The 22,495-nt window shown below is 42.2% G+C and overlaps 1 protein-coding gene and 1 pseudogene across 2 annotated transcripts in view; both read right to left on the reverse strand.

Annotated features, from left to right (window-relative positions):
* FBXO42 (F-box protein 42) overlaps window positions 1-21,259 on the reverse strand; it is an 81,813-nt gene extending 60,554 nt beyond the window's left edge. Inside the window, exon 1 of one of the 2 annotated variants that reach the window (XM_065929890.1) lies at window positions 20,958-21,259. The gene's annotated coding sequence lies outside the window, so the exon portion shown is untranslated. The remainder of the gene's footprint in view (window positions 1-20,957) is intronic. The other variant, XM_065929889.1, reaches the window with a different exon arrangement.
* LOC136164636 (adenylyl cyclase-associated protein 1 pseudogene) lies at window positions 12,402-13,897 on the reverse strand (annotated as a pseudogene).
* Window positions 21,260-22,495: the final 1,236 nt, after the last annotated feature.

Consider the following 22,495-nt stretch of genomic DNA (forward strand, 5'->3'; position numbering starts at 1 on the left):
CCAACTAATAAAAATAAATGAAAATAAATAAATAAGTAAATAAATGAAAAATCGCAAGGAGGAAAAGGAAAGAAGATTACATTGTCATCACCGCTGTGGAGAAAATAAAGTCAAACAGCAAGACTTCACATTCATTTCACAGAAATTTCTGAAATTTTCCAACTTCATCTTAGCACTATTTTGATTCTTCAAATTGGGCTTCCCTGGTGGGTCAGAGAGTAAACAGTCTGCCTGCAATGCAGGACACTCAAGTTAGATCCCTGGTTGGGCAGATCCCCTGAGAAGGAAACAGCAATGCACTCCAGCGCTCTGGCCTGCAGACTCCCGAGGACCACAGCAAGCCACGCTCCTCGGGATCCCAGACTCAGGCACGGCCGAGCGGCTGAAACGAGCTGCACTGGTCTCTGCTAGCTCTCACCCTCAACTCAAAGTTCCTTTCCCCTCTCACATTCTAAGTGTTGAGGGAACCTGGTCTCTACTAGCTCTCACCCTCAACTCAAAGTTCCTTTCCCCTCTCATACTCTAAATGTTGAGGGAACCCACAAAATTCCACTTTTGCCTTCTTTGCCCGTGCTACATTTTCCCCTTAGGGAATGACATGGTTTCAAATATGACTGCTAAGGGTGACTCACTAGATACTGTGAGATCCTTGAGGTTAGACTAAATGTGTTCATCTTCTATACCTGGTATAAGGCAGATACCATAAAATATTTCTTCAGAAAGATGGATGGATGGATGAATGGATGGGTGGCTGGGTGGACAGAGGGATAGACAAATTAATCCCTCCAAATGCTAGGCTTAATTTTCCTGAACTACCTCTCCACATTTTGATTATTCTCAATTGCCTTCTAGACAGCTGACACCAAACTCATTTTCCCAGGCATCCACTTACCTTCCTTCCTTCCATTTACCTGACTCAAAACCTAGGAGTCAACTTTTATTTTTCCTTTTCTCTTTCCTCTCACATCTAATTAACAGATTTCTCTCATATTATCCCTTCCTTCCAATTACCTTGCTGTTGCCCTAAAGCCAAAATCATCTCTTAACTAAACTACTGCAATGAAGAGAATTAGCTGATTTTTCCATTGCTTACTCCTTCCTTCTCCAATCGACTTTCATTTCACTTCAGGATTAATCTTCACAGTGCAAATATAGATCAAAAACCCTCCTTGATTCCTCAGTGACAATTCTTTAATATTCAAGGTCTTTAGCATTACTTTTTTTGTGTTCATTTTTATTGTAGTAAAATACACATGAAACATGTTAATCATTTTAAGGTATAGATTTCAATGGCATTAAGTGCTTCACTTTGTATTATTACCACCACTATCTATCTCCAGAACTTTTTCATCACCGTAAATGAAACTCCACATCCATTAAATACTAACTCCCTATTCCACCCTATTCCCGCTGGTCTCCTTTCTCTATGAACTGAACTGCTCTCTAGGTATCTCACATAACTGAAATCATGCAACACTCGCCCTTCTGTGTCTGGCTTACTAATTAACACCGCATTTTCCAGCTCCATCCACGTTGTGTGAGGCCGGAATCTCATTCCTTTTCTTTACACGGTCTTTCTTTCTGGCTCTGCTCCTGCTCCCTCCAGCTGCGGGCTTCTCATTGAGGAGGCCTTGCAGTTGCAGAGCGCAGGTTCCCGGCATTCAAGCTCAGCAGCGGCAGCTCAGGGGCCCTAGAGCGTGTGGGTTTCAGCAGTTGTGGCACACGGGCTCAGCTGCTCTACGGCATGTGGAATCTTCCCACGCCACGGATCAAACCTGTGTCTCCTGCACTAGAAAATGGATTCCTATTCACTGAGCCAACAGGGAAGTTCAGAATTTTATTCCTTTTGAAGGCTGAATAACTTTCCATTGTATGTATTTACCAAATTCTGTTTAATCCAATCACCTATTGATGGACATTTGTTGTTTTCACCATTTGGCTACTGCGAATACGCTACTATGAACACTGATAGATAACTAAATATCTGAATTCTTGCTCTTAATTCTCTGGTATAGACATCTAGAGGTGGAACAGGTAGATCATGTGGTAACTGTTTACTCTTCGAAGCACTGTCTTCCATAGCTAGCGTTATTTTAAAGTCACCACAGGACTTCCCTGGTGCTCCAAAGGTGAGGACTCTGCCTGTGAATGCCGCAGACAGGATGCCATGGAGCAAGTGAGTCTATGTGCCACAACCGCCCAGCTGGAGCGCACAGAACCCACAGCCCGCAACAGACTAGCCCCCAGCCCGGCAACTAGAGCAAGCCAGCGCAAGCAGAGGCCCAGGGCAGCCCAAAATAGACAAACTTCTAATAAGTAAAGTCACCACGATCTGAGTCTGACCTCCCTCTCTCTGCGCCTCCCCCCACTGCAGCCTAGTCCTCTACCACTCAGCCAAACGGACTCTCCACAGAGCCTCTTCCTTCCTACCTAAGATCCTTTGTCCCTGCTGTTCTCTGGGATATAATTTTCTACATGCAAACCTATCCATCCTGTGAGGGTAGCCCAAGCATCACCTACTTCGGGAAACATTCCCCGATCTCTCCAGTTAGAAGCAATCTTTTTGTAAATTTTCTTTATATTTCTTTCTCACTTTCTACCATATATAATAATCAGGTACACATCTTTCTCAGCAAGTTGTCTAATTCATGTATATACTGCCTTCAGTAACTAGCAAGTAGCAAACAATGGGTAAATGAATAGAATGAATCAATGACAAAGGAATACATATAAATTTTAAGATAAAAATAATTTAAAATTTCCAGTCAAGTTGAAGACTGTCAAGGAAAACTAACCATACCTGTTAAAATCTTTTTTAGAGTATCACCTGTCAACATTTTAAAAGCACATGCCAGATGACCCAGACATTCTAGTTTCAGAAATATGCCTGAAGTAAACCCCGGCACAGTTGCAAAAAAGGTGTTCTAAGGAGCACTGTTTTAACAGCAAATGTTAAAAATAAAATGTCCGTTCAAGTAGACAAATTACAGTACAAACATACTCCCAAGCAGCTGTTGAAAGGGGGGTTCATATGCACTAGCAATACTAACCCAACACATGGCTGCTGTAGCTCAGTCATTAAGTCACGTCCGACTCTTTATGACCCCAAGAATTGTGGAGGGTCCCTCTGTCCTCCACTAACTCCCAGAGGTGCTCAAATTCATGACCATTGAGTTGGTGATGCTATCTTACCAACTCATCCTCTGCTGTCCCCTTCTCCTTCTGCCTTCAATCTTTTCTAGTATTAAGGTCTTTTCCAGTGAGTCGGCCCTTCACATCAGGTGGCCAAAGTATTGGAGTTTCAGCTTCACCATCAGTCCTTCCAATGAATATTCAGGACTGATTTCCTTTAGGATGGGCTGGCTCGATCTCCCTGCAGTCCAAGGGACTCTCAAGAGTCTTCTCCAACACCACAGTTCAAAAGCATCAATTGTTCGGTACTCTGCTTTCTTTATAGTCCAACTCTCACATCCATACATGACTACTGGAAAAACTATAGCTTTCACTATACGGACCTCTGTTGTCAAAGTGACGTTTCTGCTTTTTAATATGCTGCCTAGGTTGATCATAGCTTTTCTTCCAAGGGGCAAGTCTTTTAATTTTATGGCTGCAGTCACTGTCCACAGTGAATTTGGAGCCCAAGAAAATAAAATCTGTCATTGCTTCCACTTTCCCCCCTTCTATTTGCCATGAAGTGATGGGACTGGGTGTCAAGATCTTTGTTTTTTGAATGTTGAGTTTCAAGCCAGTTTTTTCACTCTCCTCTTTCACCCTCCTCAAGAGGCTCTTCCATGAGAGTGGTATCATCTGCATGTCTGAGGTTGTTGATATTTCTCCCTGCAATCTTGATTCCAGCTCGTGCTCCATCCAGGCCAGCGTTTCTCATGATGTGCTCTGCATACGTTAAATAAGCAGGGTGACAACATACAGCCTTGACGTGCTCCTTTCCCGATTTTGAATCAGTCTGTTGTTCCCTGTCTGGTTCTAACGGCTGCTACTTGACCTGCATATAGGTTTCTCAGAAGACAGGGAAGGTGGTCGGGTATTCCCATGTCTTTAAGAATTTTCCACAGTTTGTCGTGATCCACACAGTCAAAGGCTTTGGCATAGTCAAAGAAGCAGATGTTTTTCTGCAATTCTCTTGTTTTTTTCTCCATGATCCAACCAAAGTTGGCAATTTGACCTCTGGTTCCTCTGCCTCTTTGAAACCCAACTTGTACATCTCAAAGTTCTCAGTTCATGTACTGCTGAAGCCTAGATTGAAGGGTTTTGAGCATAACCTTATTAGCATGTGAAGTGAGGGCAACTGTACAGTAGTTTGAACATTCTGTGACACTGCCCTTCTTTGAGACTGGAATGAAAACTGCCCTTTTCCAGTCCTGTGGCCGTTGCTGAGTTTCTGGAATTTGCTGACATTTGTCGAGGGCGCAGCGCTTTAACAGCATCATCTTTTAGGATTTTAAACAGCTCAGCTGGAACTCTGTCTCCTCCACCAGCTTTGTTCACAGTAACGCTTCCTGAGGCCCACCTGACTTCCCCCGCCCCAGCTTATCCAGATCATTAAGACCTCTTTTGTCCAGTTCTTCTGTGTATTCTTGCCACCTCTTCTTAGTATCTTCTGCTTCTGTTAGTTAGGTCTGTACCGTTCTGTCCTTTATTGAGCCCATCCTTGCATGAAATGTTCCCTTGGTATCTCCAATTTTCTTGAAGAGATCTCCAGTCTTTCCCATTCTATTGTTTTCCTCTATTTCTTTCCATTGTTCATTTAAGAAGGCCTTGTTATCTTGCCTTGCTAGTCTCTGGAAATTTAAAAAGCCATTTCTGCCTTAAAATGTAGAGGTGAATTTTTCATATTCACAGAGAAAGTTTCATTTCAAATTGTTAAAAGTAGTTACCTATGGTAGTTTGTAGAAAGAATTCACTTATGTGAATTGATTTCAACAATCATCTATCCTGTAATTTCTTCTAAATGTCTCCCAAATTTTCAGTAAATTCAATTTGGTTCTGATTTTAAAATGTAAAGAACATATTTAAAAGTAGAATATTCTACAGTCTCATTTTAAAACAAAAGAAACCCAGGAGAGTATATAATATTCCTGTCGGAAATAAATGTAACACAACTAGCAATTCTGTAATATTTAGAAATAAAGTACTGTAGTGGTTTACATGCTGCTCACTGTGTATCTTCAAGCAGAAGAGAAAGAAACACACTGTATGATGCGTGTTCTGCAAAGAGAACTGGGCAGCAAGGTTGGTTTTTTTTTAATTGAGGCATAACTGATGGACACCAGAAATTTTATATGTGTCAGGTGTACAACACAGCGATTTCACACTCTGATGCTCTATTTATGGTTATTATAAAATATTAGCTATAATATCTGTGCTTTAGAACATATCCTTGTTGTTTAGCCAACATATCCTTGTTGTTGTTTAGTCACTAAGTCGGGTCCAACTCTTTTGTTGACTCCATGGAAATATATCCTTGCAACTGATTTATTTTATACAAGGTATATTGTACTTCTTACTTTCCTACCTCAATCTTGTCCCTCTCCCCACAGGTAAGCACCAGCTTCTTCTCTATGAGTCTGTTTCTTTTTTATTAAATTCACTAGATTATTATATTTTTCAGATTCCACATATGATATCACACAGTATTTGTCTTTTTCTAACTTATTTTACTAAGCATAAAACTCTCCAATTCCATCGATGTTGTTGCAAATGGCAAAATTTCATTCTTTTTTATGTCTGAGTAGTATTCCATTGTGCATGTGTGTACAGAAACCACGTTTTCTTTATCCATTCATCCACTGATGGACACAGGTTGCTTCCATATCTTGGCTACAGTAAACAGCACAGCTGTGAACATTAAGAGACCTATGTCTTTTTTAATTAATGGTTTCATTTTCTTTTTTAAAAAATCAAGGTATAACACTACAAATAAAATTATTCAAAACTTGTTAGAATTTTGGGGGGCTTTATTACTTTAAAAAGAAAATCTATACAATAAATGGATTCATCTCTAATATTGAGCAAATGTAACAAAAGAATACACAAAGCATGATTCCATTTATGTAAAGCTGACAAACAAGCAAAACTAAACTACTGTTTAGAGATATACACATAGGTGGTAAAACTATCAAGAAAAGCAAGGAAATTATGACAAGATAAAACAGTAGTTACTTCCAAGAGAGGAAATGGTTGCAATCAAAGAAGGGTACCCTGAAGTACCTTGAAGCACTGACAATATTCTATCACTTTACCTGGACGGCGGTTACACACGTCTGCTTATAATTATTCTTTAAATTGTACATATTTTTATGCAGTCTACTGAATTTCTCACACTATAAAAAATACTACTGAACAATAATAATGTAAATAATTCTGCAGGTGGATTTTTATTCTGAATGTGCGCTTACATATTGATCTAAAATAGTTTCAGCTAATAGTGTACAGCAAGACCACACTGCCAAAGATACAAAGAATGAAATCATTAGGAACTCAGACAAAAAGAAAGAGGAAATCTCTCTGGAAATCTCCTAAGGTTCCAATGCTTTTCAAATTTTCATGTGGATCTCAAACGACAGATTGAGATTCAGCAGGCCTGGAGTGGGACTTGACGTTCTGCACTCTAACCCTGGTGGTGCCAATGTTGTCAGTCCGTGGACTCTGAGTACCAACACTTAAGAAACCATTAAAATGTAGCTGATGTGAAGACCAGCTAAGAGGAAAGGGAATCAGAAGGTACTGGGAGTACGTGCCAAGTACCATGTCTCATTGAAAGTGAAAGTCACTCAGTCATGTCCGACTCTTTGCGACCCCATGGACTGTTCTCCAGGCCAGAATACTGGAGTAAGTAGCCTTTCCCTTCTCCAGAGGATCTTCCCAACCCAGGGATCACACCAGGGTCTCCTGCACTGCAGGCAGATTCTTTACCAACTGAGCTATTAGAGCAGCTATCTCACTTAACCCTACCTCAATTCTGTAAGGGGCATATTATCAATTATGTTTTATAGATGAGGATAATGAGGCCCAGATAAATTAATCTGCCCACAATTAGCCAGCTCTGTTCAAAAAAAGGAACCAGAAATGGAACCCAATATGTTCTGAAGTCTCTAGGAAAGAATATACTAAATGTGAGTAAAGGAGAAGCATGGCGAAAAGTTGTTTCAGGAAGCTGAATTCAAAGCAGTATACAACTGCACAGTATTCCTGTCAAACCTCTCAGTTTGCATATACAGCCAGCTTCCTCACTGACACAAAAATATTCTGCAGAGAACATAATACATTTGACAAGATGCTGTAGGAGAAGGGAAATTTTGATTTCCACTTATATTTTTTCTGGTGGTGGTCAGAGCAAAGGAATTTATGAAGGGTAAGTAATGTCCCGACTACTCCCTATCCTCAGGAAACCTAAAGGACAATACCATATGCACATGAAGTAACTCTTGTTTCACAAGCTTGCTTGATGATTAAAAAATATATATATATCACCTAGTGGGTACAGTTCCTAGAGACTCTTTCAGAAAACAGAGATGGGTCCAGGAATCTTAATTTTTTTAACAAGCACCTGAGCAGATCAAGTCCAGAAAACCCTCAGTAGTACTTCTAAAACTTAACCTGATGCTCTCATTTATCCTTTTCCTATGCCTTATATACTTTACTGAGTAACAGGTTTAAAATGTGGCTCATAAAACTTTCAGAAAAATATAACATATTATAGCAGGCAACTTTAGAGATTATGGAGCAATTTAAACTTTATTTTACATATGAGGAAACCTGAAGTCCAAAAACAGGTCATGTATTTAGTGGCAAAACAGAAACTGTATCAGCTCAATGCTCCTTCTAACACACATACGCACATACCAACATCTATTTTAAGTAGTGAGGTGGTCTTTTTTACTTTTGGCCCATGCCACGTGGCCTGTGGGATCTTTACCTTGACCAGGGACTCAATCTAGGCCCCTAGCAGTGAAAGCATTGAGTTCTAATCACTGGACAACCAGGGAATTCCCACCAAAATTTATTTTTAAAAGATCAGCAGTAAAGCATTACTTACTGATGACCATCAAAAAGTGACTAGCTGGGACCTCCCTGGTGGTCCAATGGTTAAGACTCTGTACTCCCAATTTAGGGGGCCTCGGTTTGATCCCTGGCTGGGGAACTAGATTCTACATGCCCCAACTAAAACGAGTTTGCATGCCACAACTAACCATTCTGCAGGCAGCAACTAGAGATTCTGCAAGGCACAAGTAAGATCCAGCACAACCAAAATAAATAAATATATATATTTTTAAGTAACTAGTTGAACAAACCTGGCATATTCACAAAATGAAGCTAGGAAAATAATTAGGCATTACCTCTGTTCCAAGCATGATCTCCAAGATACATGAAGTGAAAAGAACTGCTGAACAGTGTACATAATATGGCAACGCTCTGGGTAAGAAAGGATAAAAAAAGACTAAACGTAGATATTTATTTTTGCAAAAAGAAACACCGAAAGGATAAACTGGAAATTAATAAAAATTAGGAAGAGATACAAAAGTAAGTAGTCAAGAGATACCTGGAGTAACAGGCAAGTTTGGCCTTGGGAGTACAAAATGAAGCAGTACAAAAAGGCTAACAGAGTTTTGCCAAGAGAACACACTGCTCATAGCAAACACCCTCTTCCAGCAACACAAGAGAAGACACTACACATGGACATCACCAGATGGTCGACACTGAAATCAGATCGATTATACTCTCTGCAGCCAAAGATGGAGAAGCTCTATACAGTCAGCAAAAACAAGACTGGGAGCTGACTATGGCTCAGATCATGAACTCCTTATTGCAAAATTCATACTTAAGTTGAAGAAAGTAGGGAAAACCACTAGACCATTCAGGTATGACCTAAATCAAAACCCTTATGATTACACAGTGGAAGTGACAAACAGATTCAAGGGATTAGATCTGATAAGAGTGCCTAAAGGACTATGGACAGAGAGGTTCGTGATATTGCACAGGAGGCGGTGACCAAAATCATCTCCAAGAAGAAGAAATACAAAAAGGCAAAATGGTTGTCTGAGGAGGCCTTACAAAGAGCTGTGAAAAGAAGATAAGCTAAAGACAAAGGAGAAAAAGAAAGATATATCCATCTGAATGCAGAATTGCAAAGAATAGCAAGGAAAGATAAGAAAGCCTTCCTCAGTGATCAATGCAAAGAAAAAAAGGAAAACAGTAGTATGGGAAAGACTAGAGATCTCTTCAAAAAAATTAGAGATAACAAGGGAACATTTCATGCAAAGATGGGCACAATAAAAGACAGAAACGGCATGGACCTAGCAGAAGATATCAAGAAGAGGGGGCAAGAATACACAGAAGAACTATACAAAAAAAGATCTTCACGACCCAGATAATCACAATGGTGTGATCACTCACCTAGAGCCAGACATCCTGGAATGTGAAGTCAAGTGGGCCTTAGGAAGCATCACTAGGAACAAAGCTAGTGGAGGTGATGAAATTCCAGTTGAGCTATTTCAAATCCTAAAAGATGAGGCTGTCAAAGTGCTACACTCATATGCCAGAAAATTTGGAAAACTCAGCAGTGGCCACAGGACTGGAAAAGGACAGTTTTCATCCAATCCCAAAGAAAGGCAATGCCAAAGAATGTTCAAACTACCGCACAGTTGCACTCATCTCACACGCTAGTAAAGTAATGCTCAAAATTCTCCCAAGTCAGGCTTCAACAATATGTGAGCCAAGAGCTTCGAGATGTTCAAGCTGGATTTATAAAAGGCAGAGGAACCAGAGATCAAATTGTCAACATCCCTGGGATCACAGAAAAAGCAAGAGAATTCCAGAAAAACATCTACTTCCGCTTCATGGACTATGCTAAAGCCATGACTGTGTGGATCACAACAAACTCTGGAAAATTCATAAAGACATGGAAATACCAGACCACCTCACCAGCCTCCTGAGAAACCTGTATGCAGGTCAAGAAGCAACAGTTAGGACAGGACATGGAACAATGGACTGGTTCCATTAAGGACTATGTCAAGGAAAGGAGTATGTCAAGGCTGTAGACTGTCACCCTGCTTATTTAACTTATATGCAGAGTACATCATGAGAAATGCTGGACTGGATGAAGCACAAGCTGGAATCAAGATTGCTGGGAGAAATATCAACAACCTCAGATATGCAGATGATACCACCCTTATCACAGAAAGTGAACTAAAGAGCCTCTTGATGAAAGTGAAAGAGGAGAGTGAAAAAGTTGGCTTAAAACTCAACATTCAAAAAATGAAGATCATGGCATTTGCTCCCATCACTTCATGGCAAATAGATCGGGAAACAATGCAAATCATACAGACTTTGTTTTCTTGGGCTCCAATCACTGCAGATGGTGACTTGCAGCCATGAAATTAAAAGATGCTTGCTCCTTGGAAGAAAAACTATGACAAACCTAGACAGCATATTAGAAAGCAAGGACATTACTTTGCCAACAAAGGTCTGTCTAGTCAAAGCTATGGTTTTTCCAGTAGTCATGTATGGATGTGAGAGTTGAGCCATAAAGAAGGCTGAGTACTAAACAATTGATGCTTTTGAACTGTGGTGCTGAGAGAGAACTCTTGAGAGTCACTTGGACTGCAAGGTGATCAAACCAGCCCATCCTAAAGGAAATCAACCCTGAATATTCATTGGAAGGACTGATGCTGAAGCTGAAGTGCCAATACTTTGGCCACCTGATAGGAAGAACTAACTCATTGGAAAAGACCCTGATGCTGGGAAAGATTGAAGGCAAGAGAAGAAGGGGACAACAGAGGACAAGATGGTTGGATGGCATCACCGACTCGATGGACATGAGTTTGAGCAAGCTCTGGGAGCTGGTGATGGACAGGGAAGTCTGGTGTGTTGCTGTCAAGATACGAGACAGCAACTGAACTGAAAGTGACTGAGGAAGACATGGTCCAAGCACCAGCCATGTGGCATATCTTGGCAATTTCCCCTCTTGGACTCAGGTCTGAAAGTAGCAGCAGTGCTAGAGTTAGTGGGTGACCCTCCCCTCGGTATTCTTCAAAACTTTTGTTAACACCATTTATCCCTTTTGTTCCCAACACTTGTGGCTACAGTGTCACCCGAGTTCTTAATCTCTAAATTACCCTGCCCCACTCTACTTCGCTCCCTAAGTCTTGCAACCTATATTAAATATCCTCTATTTGAAATATCTAGTATGTTTTTCATTTTCTTGACTGGATCTTGACAGAATATTCTAAAGATAAAAAGAATCACAAATAAAATTTAAATTTACCTTAGTAATTTTGTTAGTAACAATATGAATACTACACTTTTTTTTTTTTTATTTTTTAGTATTAATTTTATTCTATTTTCTGTATAATTTTAAGTACATAAAGGTTTATTCCCACAGGCCTCAGGAAATGGGTAGAAATCACAGGACAATTTCTCTTCCCACCAAAAAAAGTTGCATATTTTGGTAAAGTGTTTGTCCTAGAGGAAAAACCGAAATTTGCATTAGCAAGGCTGTGCAAGATTTTTACACAAGACCTAAAAACAGCCTGCAGTGGAGATTTTAGTCCTTTGTTCAGGTGTCCAAAAAGAAGCCAAAAGTTGTGAGTGTGGCAGGGCCATGGAAGCAGTGAAGATGGATGATGGGCACCTAGAATGGAAGGAGAAAGGGAAGCCAGATTTCTGGGAATGGTGCGGTTTTCCCTTTTTTTCCCACTCTTTTTAAGTCATCTCTGTAGGAAGGGGCTGGGCAGGGACCCAAGAGAGAAAGGGTCCAATACTCCTTCGGCCGGCCTGGGTGCAGGGCACCACCACAGCAGCTAACACAGGACAACCTACTGTCAGGTTTGGGCAGGTGCAGGATGGAATGCAGAAGAAAAGGGATGCTTACAGTAAACCATTCTGCTAGGAATGCTAGATGGCCAAGCTTCAGCCTTTGGTCCCTCTCTTGCCTCACTTGTCAATAGTGAAAATTAGTTTAAATTAGAAGAACTAACTAGGATCAGCTTCTGTTACCTTCACACTTGTTAGAAAAATGTTAACTTGTGTGAACATTCTGACCTGTTAATTCCTGGGGCTGCTATATTTCTCCCAAAAGACTATTTGTTGGTCAAATAACCCCAAAGGCTGAAAGCTAAAGCACACCTGTCCTGGACTGCAGTTGCTTAAGAAGGGACTGGTGGTGTGGTTGAGCTGATATGAAAGAGCTGCACCTTCCTGCGGAAGATCAACTGACCTGCTATCCCACCCCAAATCTCAGCCTGAGGTATATTTCAGTGAAGGCAGGTAGCTGTGCTTCTCGAAGCAGAGAAGCAGTTTAAGAGCAGAAAGGTAGAGGAAATCTAAAAAAGAACCATCTTGATACAGGTTTATCCCATAGTGTGAGAGAGAGGGCAAGGAACCCAGTGGCACTTGGCTTATCCAGCAATTTCTGTCACTGTGGTGACCAACTTCTGCCCATTCCATAGTGTCTTGAACTGCTCAGGGACTGGGAACTCATTGAAGTCACTGCCTTCTGTAGGAATGAGGACATTCATCTCAGAAGATTTCGCACTGACTATCTCACAATCCAGGGAGTTCTTGCTCAGGTATACATGGCAGCCATCTGTTTTGTTGATGGAAATGGTTGGCACTTTACCCATTACCTGAACTTTGACATCCTTACTATTGATTATCTCCACAATGCCCACATCATCAAACACCAGACGGAGTTTCTTACAGTTATCTACTGTAATGGAGTTAATTTTGCCCTTGATTTGCAATGTTGAGTTCACACACTTGAATATGTAAGCCACCTGTTTCAGCTCTGTATCCTCTATCACCAGACTGGAAACATTCTCCTGGTTTTCCACTCTCCACTTCTTGCCCTCCAGTTCAAGCAGAGCTGGCTCCTTCTTTGTGACTGGTTTGGGGGGGTCTGGTTTAGGTGCAGAGAAGGGTTTGGGGCCACTTCATATTGGACCACTCTGAGTCTTCAAGGCAGGGTTCTTGTGAGTCTTCATGTCATCAGATACGTGTTTCAGGGCATGTGTGATGCTCTCCCCCTGATTAATCTGCGCAAACAGTGCTGAGCGTGAGGCACAGTCATCTGAGCCTGAACTGGTGGGGACTTGGGGGGGAAGGTGGGCCTGGATGGGAGGGAGGAGGACCAGATCCAGCAGAGGGTCCAGACGGCAAGCCACTCAGTTCTTTTGCCACAGGCCCCGTTCTGCTCCAGGCCAGTCCGGTGGTATGGAACTCCTTAATGTAAGCCTGCAGCTCTGTCCATATACTCAAGTAAGCTTTGGCCCAGTCCACATGCTTCTTATCCACACCTTTGTACTCCTTGAGGACTCGCTTTGTATAAAACATGGCAGCATCGTTCATTTCCTTCACATAGGGACCAGGCCTGGGAGCCACTGCCAGCCAACCCAGGGCCTGGATGCTTTCGCTGACAGCTGACAGGTGACTGAACAACTTGCTGCCTCGGTTCTTCTCTCGAAAGGTCACCACTTCTTGGATCTGATCGGAGATGGGTGCCAACAAGTCAGAAAGTTTGTTGCCTGCTGGCTGCTGGCACTGAGAGGCTGTAACCAGGAGAGCTCGCTCTAACTTCAGACCTGTGTGGACCATCTCCGCATGTTTCTGCACATCTCCCCCAATGTCTTTACTGATCTTGAGGTACTCTGCCACAGGACCGGCCAGCAGTGAGTCAAAAGCTTGCACATACGGAGTTGTTCCTGCTTTTGCAGCACTGTCTCCATACCCACAGTGTGTGTCAGATGCATGGGAGACTGCCTCCGGGCGGCCCACCGCTCTCTCCAATCTTTCTACCAGATTTTGCATGTCAGCCATAACGCACCACCTCAGACTTCTGTCTCACCTCGGGACTGCGACCAGCCGCTCTCCACTTCCGGCAAGAACCCGAATACTACACTTTTAAAAGTTACGTGTACAGTAGGATAAAGCAAATAAACATGAACAATTCTAGAAAATAAGATGGTCAGTTTGAGACGAATAAAAAAACCTAAAGAAAAGAGCCCTGTAATATGTTCAAATTAAACTGGAATATCAACATGAAGTTTTGACTTCTAAAAAACCTATTTTCTGTCTCTGCCCACTGAAAGAACCTAGAAATAATGAAGACCCAGTAGCAATGAGCATTCCAAGCACTGAGAACTTAGCTTCTAACGGCATTCTCTGTAAAAGAAACTAGGTCTGCCTAGAAAAATGACAACAGAGAGAGCACCCGGTACACCTGGGACCTGGGACAGAAAACCACCCAAAACAGATGGCACATCAAGAGGACACAACACGTACACTGGCCAAAGTTCAGCATCGAAGAGACCCTAATGTCTTGAACCATGCCTTGCACACAGCAGCATTCAATAAATGTTTGTTGAATGGATGGACCAATGAACAAAAAGGCAACAAAGACTCAACAGACACTTGGGATTATGCAATGCTTCAGAAACATCATGAAGAACATCAGCCGTAAGAATCAAATGCATACACTGAGTGACTATGCCTGAAACGGAAGGACTAAGTGTGCCTATGACACTAAAACTATTACATGTGAATTATACTGCATGATATGTCCCCTTTAAGATATCTGGTAGGAGTCAGCACAGTAATTTTCTTTTCGGAACCTATTTGTGCAAGGACAAATAGGTGGAGCACACAGGAGTTACTCTATAGAGCTGGACAGAGTAGTTAAATGAAAAAAAAAACAAGGTTTCTACTTAGGAAAATGAATCTTTCAGTTATAAAAATGAACATGATTTACATGAGAGGCAGTGAGACAACTCTGGCTTTAACAGATTGCATGATAGGTGCCGTGGAAAATAAGGCTGGAAAGGTACAAAGAAGTTCAAATGGAGAGCTTCACAGATGAGTGTGTGTTATGTTAGTTGCTCAGTCGTACCCGACTCTTTGCGACCAGGCTCCCACCAGGCTCCTTTGTCCATGGGATTCTCCAGGCAAGAACACTGGAGTGGGCTGCCATTTCCTTCCCCAATAAGGCTGATGAAAGTGTGTAAAATCAAGATGATAACCATACTTAGCACCACAGTCGCAAAAAAGCATCACTGAGATCTGAGGAAGTGTTATCCTCTTATCTTAGATAAGAGAACTAGGCAGTAATGAGTTACCACAGGATCCCAATCAGAGGAGAAATATTCAGAGAGTAGTTCTTTAAGACTGGTCTGGCATAACACTGTCACTTCAATCTTAATCATTTCCAGAAACTACCAAGAAGAAAAACTCAATTAACAGCAACTACTTGTCATGGAGTATTTATCATGTGTTAGACATTTAAATATTTTATGAGGCAGGAATTGTTAACTCCCTTCTTGAAGATGAGGGAGACTGAGATCACACATCTAATAAACAGCACAGCCCTGGCAACAAGACTAGTTAATTTAACAACTATATCAGTACTTCAGTCTGCCTTCAGCTCATGGAAGCCTGGCCTAGAGTCATGTCAGCAAATGTAACAAGAAGCAGGGAAATCTGAGGAATACTGAGGAAGATAATACAGATCTACAAAGCAGGACACACACAAAAATTTTTTTAGTAGTATTAACAAATGATCCCCAGTTTTATGGTTTACCAGATTAGAACAAAATTATTCTATCTAGAGAAATGGGAATATTGAGACGGGAACCTGGTTAGTAAAGGTTTTTTATCTTCAGAGAGGTAGGAGGTGAAATAACAGACTTAGTTGTGAACACATGGGCAGCTGAGTTAGAGAATATGCTGTATAAAGTCCCTGGAAAATTAAAAGGCATAAAAGAAAGATCACATCTAGATGGATTTAAGAAACATCCAGGCAGTGGTGTCAAGTGAAGACATGAATAAGCCCAGTTCTCCAAAGACAGAAAGAGCACAGGGGAAATGGGCGAACATGTATTCCTGCTACAGGCACGTCTGCACATGGGACAGGCACGCCACTGGGACGATGCGATGGGGAAGCCAGCAGACAAGTTCCCTTGTTCCAGTTTCAACGTTTCGTAAAACAATGTAGTAATAATGTTTAAGACTTGAGCGTTTACTATGTGCTAGGCAATACGCTGAGAAGTTCATTTGCATTCTGAAACTTAATTGTCCCCAAACATGGGCATTACCCTCATTTTATAGATGAAAAAACTGAGGGTTAAAGAACCTACGGTCCATACCCAAGGAAAGTAGCAGAACTAGGTAGGACACGAGCCTGGGTCTCCCTGGGGCCAAAGTCTATGATCTTAATTACTATACTGAAATAAATAACTATCAATCCAGCCCACAGAGCATATGTAAACCATTAAGCTAGCTTCCTCTGTGTGTGTTTATACATTACATAAAAACTGTCATTTTAATCCTTTTCAAATACGTTCAGTAGCATCAAGTACATTGCTGGGTAACCGTCACCTCCACCTACCTCCAGAACTTTGATCCCAAGCTAAAATTAAATAGTAACTCCCCTTTCCCTTTTCTCCCCTGCCCCAGCAACTGTCATTCTACTTTCTCTCGCTTTGAATTAAGACTATTCTGGGGAACTCATACAACTGTAATCATACAGTATTTCTTCTTTTGTGGCTTATTTCACCTAATGCAACGTCTTTAAGATTCATTACCATTAAGTTACTTTTAAGTTAAACAAAATGTGAAATTCTAACCCACATATTATGATGCATCTCTATAGGGAATTATTTTCCAAAATTCCATTATGATTTATGAAACACGCTTTGAAGAGAGAACTACATTTACTGGGGAAGAAAAAAGGTGGGGAGAGGTAAGGAAGACAAGACAAATCAAAATCTGAAGGACCCACAGGAAAGTAAGGAAGAGAGCAGTGTGCTTGATTTTGACTAGACCAAAGGATCTATTTGGAAGGATGTCATCACGTATCTCAAAGCAAAAGGTAAGAAAGCAGCCCTGTAGAACAGACAGCAAACGACACTGCTAGATCAACCACGGAAAGACAAGACTGCGGCTTTTTGGCAAGAGAAAGCAAGAGTACTAGTAAAAAACTTTAAACACTGAAATAGAAGGATAAACTCCATTTTCCCTTGATCTGCATCTGAAAAGACAGCAGATGGGAGAAGAGACACTTGGTAAAACTGTACTGATCAACTTATAATTAACATCAACCTTTCTCCAAACAATGCACCAAGAGGTTCATTCTGGAAGAAAAATTTCTTGTTCTCTATATAGTAACATGAAGCAAACATTTAAGATGAGAGTAATAAAGGAAACAGATTTGGGAGAGTATGCCATACTAGGGAATTCCTTAAAACAGCTGAAATAAAATTATCCTAAATATTAAATATCCTAAGAGAATATTAGTGGCTAAAATTAAAACTTGTTTGCCTTTAAAGAAATTGTATGAACTACCTGAAATCTATGTATTCAATATTACTAGAAGACAAAAGAAAGCATGTTACTGTCTAAGCCAAGATACTGTCCATAACAAAATTTTACAAATAACTATTGCTTTATATAATATCTGTACATTTATCAGATTTATGAATATAAATAAGCATAAAAGTACAAGATACTTCCACCTTTGAAGCAAAACAGAACAGTAACATTGGGAAAAAATTAAATGCCTAGGAGAAAATTTTAGAAATTAAAAAGTAGAAACTTAGTACCGGAAGAATCAGAACTCAAAGCAAATTTGCCTTCTGATACATGCGTAAGGAAACACAAAATTAAGCTTTATAAGAGCACCACTAAAAATAAAAAATAAAAAAAAAGTACCACTAAGTCATAATTTCACAAGACATTTAGAAGAATGTCACAAGAAACTATTTTTAAAATAAGCCATAGTGTTACGAGTTTAATACTGGGCAATTTTTAAATGACTTGTCTGTAGCTTCTATCTTTCTACACGTAAGCTAGAAAAATGAATACATCACCTTCACTTTTCTGTCAACCACTACCTTAAAGCATTCATTTTCAGTTAAGATACAGATGGTATGTGTCCAATACTGCACCACTTACAGATTCCACTCAATTCAAACATATGTAAAATTTTTGCAATGTGGGTAACAGCATGCTACATTGATTATAAAATACCACACACTAAGATGAGAAAACTGTATTGAACAGAAAGAAGTTCAAGATCAGAGATGCTAAGCAGCCTCAATCTACATAAATATATTTTACAAAATAGTTTAGTTCTGGCTTAAGCTGTCGGCTTCACCTCAAAAGGAGAAGGACGTTCTTGCTTTATTTATTATTGGGAAACGAGACAGTATTAATAATCACTAAAAGTCAACATTCTAAGGGACAGACAAGTAAACACTGATTAAATGTGATCAAATTAAAATCATACAGTACTGCTTGTGCCCGTTTATAAAACAAAAACAAAAGCATCATCACTCTAAACTTGTCACCACTTAGTAATTTGAGATATTTTAATTGCAGCTGCAATGTTTGTGTTTATCTCTTGTGTATATGACTCACTCTCAAAAAGGTTCTTCCAAGACTCTGGTGGATTTTTGAGAATGCAGAAACCATAATTGGGGCACACTGTGTGGGAAGTGTCATAACAGTGAATGAATAAAAGAGGAAAAGAACTCATGACAGAATTTTTTTCTAAGTTTTTATAAAAAGCAGGTTGCTCACAAAAGGGATATTTTTCTGCAGAACAGGAAAGGCTGGGGAAACCCACCTGGCTCTGAGGAGACTTTCTCACTCCCTTGGCTGGATTCAGTGCATTTTTTACACCCCAATGTATTTAACTAATTTCTTAGACTGGCTCCCAGACCATACTGCAAGCAACTTGAGACCAAAAGCTGTCTTGTCTTAGAATCATCAGGACCTACTTCCCATATTGTCCAGCACAGAGAAGGCCCACAATAGGCATTTTCATAAAACTGATTACTGAATAATCAATTTTACGTTCACCTTCTATTTTACAAAGCATTTTCACAAACACTGTTGTTTCACATAACAATCTTGTGAAGTGGGGAGGGCATAATTTAAACAAATGGCTTCGGGCTTTATACATACTGACTAAAACCAACCTGAAATCACAAAGATAATCATGTATTTTTGTTCATCTTTGGAGTAACTTCTTAGGACTTCAATACTCTTGTAAAACCTAGAGGTTGTGCTAGCATTTTCACAATATGTAGCAACTGCACAGCTCTAAGTCTTATAGGAGGGTTTTAACTATATAAGGCAGTTTTGGAGAAGGCTCTTCCAGAAATCAGACATTTGAGAAGCATCCTAAGCTATTTTTCCTGATCCTATTTTTCTGTGACTCTGAGAAGAAACTGCAAAAGGCAAAATGCTGGAGAGTGAATGATGTCATGGATGTCATGAAGTTGCATCAATACCTGATGATGATTTAGCACAACAACGCAACACAGTATGCCAAGAAGTGTAATGTCAAACCACCAGGATGTTACTGCATTAATCTCATGGCTCTTTATTAGCAAATTGATACGCAGAGTGGCTCTCCAACTTTCTAAAACGGAGAAGTTTCTGGTTGAGGTTTATGTCCTTAGCAAAGGCACTAAGAAAATCTACAAATCCCTACGGAAGAGGCTTTAAGAGAAAAAATTTTAAAAGATCCCCAAATTAGCTAACATTAAACAGTTGTTCTTCTAAAAATTAAAAGCTTCTGAAACAGACTGAAAACCCATGGGTCAATATAGATAACAGTAATACTTATACTAGGCTTGTCAAAAGCGAACAGTTATAGGATATAAAATGACATCATACAATAGAAAGGAAACCAGTTTATATACACGCATGTGCTCAAAATGAGGGGTCTGAAACAGAGCATCACTATTCCCAGTAAAAGCTACAGACTAAATCTTAAATGCTCAATTCTAAATGATGCTATTTCCTCTCAGATTTTCTTGTCCCTTTAAACCCATGATGTCATCCTTCTTAAGCACTAGTTGAACAAATACAAGTTACAAAAGGTATTTGGTGTGTCGAAGCCAAGGCTATCGCCTCAACGATTTCCCATAGCACAACTGCAACTGAAGCCATCATTCCTCAAGGAAGAGACCGTAAGGCTTCAACTGGCTTCTCTACTAGAGAAACAAAATCAAAGTCTCCACATTAGCATCTGAAGAACAGCAACAAAAGTTGTTCTCAAAAAGGCCAAGTATGGTACAATGTCCCTGCCAGCAATCGAGAACTGGTAATGTGTTCTGAGCAACTGGAATCCCACCACAGAAAAGTCCAAAGACTATGGCATTAAGAAATAAAGCTTTTATTCTCCTAATAAAATTCAGAGATCAGTAAACAAAAGCAATTGGGTGTCGAAATCTTAACAATCCAAAGGTTTCAAAGGAACGAGGGCTTCATTAGCACCGAAGTTACTCTGCAGAGACTATCAAGATCTTACAACTGTTTTTTCTTCGTTTGCAAATTGGTTCCCACCCTCCACGGTTCCCTCTGCACAAACAATTCTCGCCAGAAGCCTTCCACAGTCACAACGTGGGCTGCTGTCTTAATCAAGGAGATCCGCAGTTCCTACTTCGCTGGGGGGACACTCAGAAAGCTAAAAGGGTAGGAAAGGTTGTTTGTGTTTCATTTTTTAAAGCCAATTCCAAAATCTTCCTTTTGCAGCTGCAGCTTCAGAGATGCTGGCTCCTCGCCGCAGCCCCAATTTTGGACAGCACCGGACTCCAGCGCCTCCCGAAAGGCGTTAAAGATTTGGGGGCGGGGTGGAAGGTGATCTGACACTTCAAAGCCACCCTTACCCCGGTCACACACCCTTCGTGGCCCCGGAGGGGGGACGAAAACCGCCCTGCTAGAGGGCAGAGGCCGGGTTCGCCTATCCCAGAGGCTGCCTGGAAAAGGGTTCTCCCCCTCCCTGCCTCACCCGGGGAGGCCGGGAAGACTACGGCGAGGACCCCAGGCCAGCCAGCACCGACCCCCGCGCGGGGTCCACGGCCTGGGCCAGACCCAGCGCATAAAGGGCAGAAGGCGCCGGCTACCAGCCGCGGCCCCGGGAGAGGAAGAGGCCTCACCTGGCCTAGCCCGCGCCACGTTCTCGGGTACGCTCCGCTGGCGAAGGCGGTGAGGAAACCCCGGACAGGACGCGAGCAGAGGCGCTGCGCCCCAGGCCGCGCCCGCCGCACTCGGGACTCCTCACAGCTGGCGGGACACCGATCCGCCCGGAGCCGCCATCTTCCTCCACTCAAACGCCGCCGCCGCCGCCGCTCTGGCTGAGAGCAGACAGCGCAGAGCGCGCATGCGCCACGGGCCGGCGCAGAGGACGCGCGCGCGCACTTGTCAGCGCGGCGGGCCCGCGCGGAGCGGCTTGTGGGCGGTGCCAGGTGGGAAGGTGCGTGCCGCCGCGCGCCGCCTCAGCTCGCCGCCGCCGCGCGCCGCCTGTCACCGCGCGCCGCCCCAGCCCGCCGCGGCCACCGCGCGCCGCCCCAGCGCGCCGCCACTGCCCCGCACCTCCTTGCAGACCCCGGGAGGTTCTCCAAGGTCGGAACGCCGCTTGGGGAGCCAGGCTGGAGCGAGGAAGCGCCGCGCTTCCGCGCCTGGCCTTCCTCCGGTGCCAACACACGGCCACAGAACCGCTCTCGCCCTCCTCTGCACTGTTTGGGACAACCGAGCAGGTTTACCAACGGCTTGAGACTGTGATAGTGTCAGCCCAGGAATTAATTCACTTGTACTCCTCAGGGCCCGATGGGCACAAGTGCTCTTGATGTCAACTGATGGAGAGAAACTCAGTGCCTTGGTTATGCAAGCGAAGCCTCCCGTAACTGTGTAACAACTGCTGTGTGACTTGTCACTGACTCCATTTTTCAGGTGAGGAAACTGAGGCACAGAATGTCATTTTCCCAAAGCCACACTGCAGGGTAGTTGGGGTGCGGAGGTAGGATTTTAATTTAGGCGTAACTGGTTCCCAAGCTCTTTGTGCTTTCCATCATCATTATTGCCATGGGATGGGTTCCAGCAAAGTCACCCTTCCAAGGGAGCAATCTGGTGTGTAGATGCGAACCTTCTTGAAGTATCTGTACAGCATGTGGTCTAAGGAAACGCCAGAGATACAGAGCCCAAAGACTTCAGTCTTCACCCCAGGCAGCTAACAATGAAGCAACTTTGAACTGCCAGCCCACCACCCTGGGATAAAGTGGACATTCTGGGACATCTCATAGGACACGGGGCTAGGTCAGAACCAAGTCTGCTCTCAAGTTGGGAAGGCAAGACAATATTGAACAGATTTGGGTCAAGCTCACTCTGAAAAGCACTTGATCTGTGCTACACACTTGAATAATGCAAAGACCTCTGGTTAAACCCTCATGGAGGGAGTTTTATGGTGGTCCAATCGTTAGAAATCTGCCTTGCAATGCAGGGACACCAGTTCAATCGCTCATGCTGAAAGATCCCACTTTCCCCGGGGGCAACTAAGCTTCTGCATGGCAGTTACTGAGCCAGTGGGCCCTAGAACAGGTGCTCCACCAGAGAAGCCCGTGCACCAAGGAAGAATAGCCCCTGTCCGCCGCAAGTAGAGATAGCCTGCGCAAAGGAAGGAAGACCCTCCACAGCCAGT

This window comes from Muntiacus reevesi, chromosome 3, assembly GCF_963930625.1.
Source record: "Muntiacus reevesi chromosome 3, mMunRee1.1, whole genome shotgun sequence".
Classification (NCBI taxonomy): domain Eukaryota; kingdom Metazoa; phylum Chordata; class Mammalia; order Artiodactyla; family Cervidae; genus Muntiacus; species Muntiacus reevesi.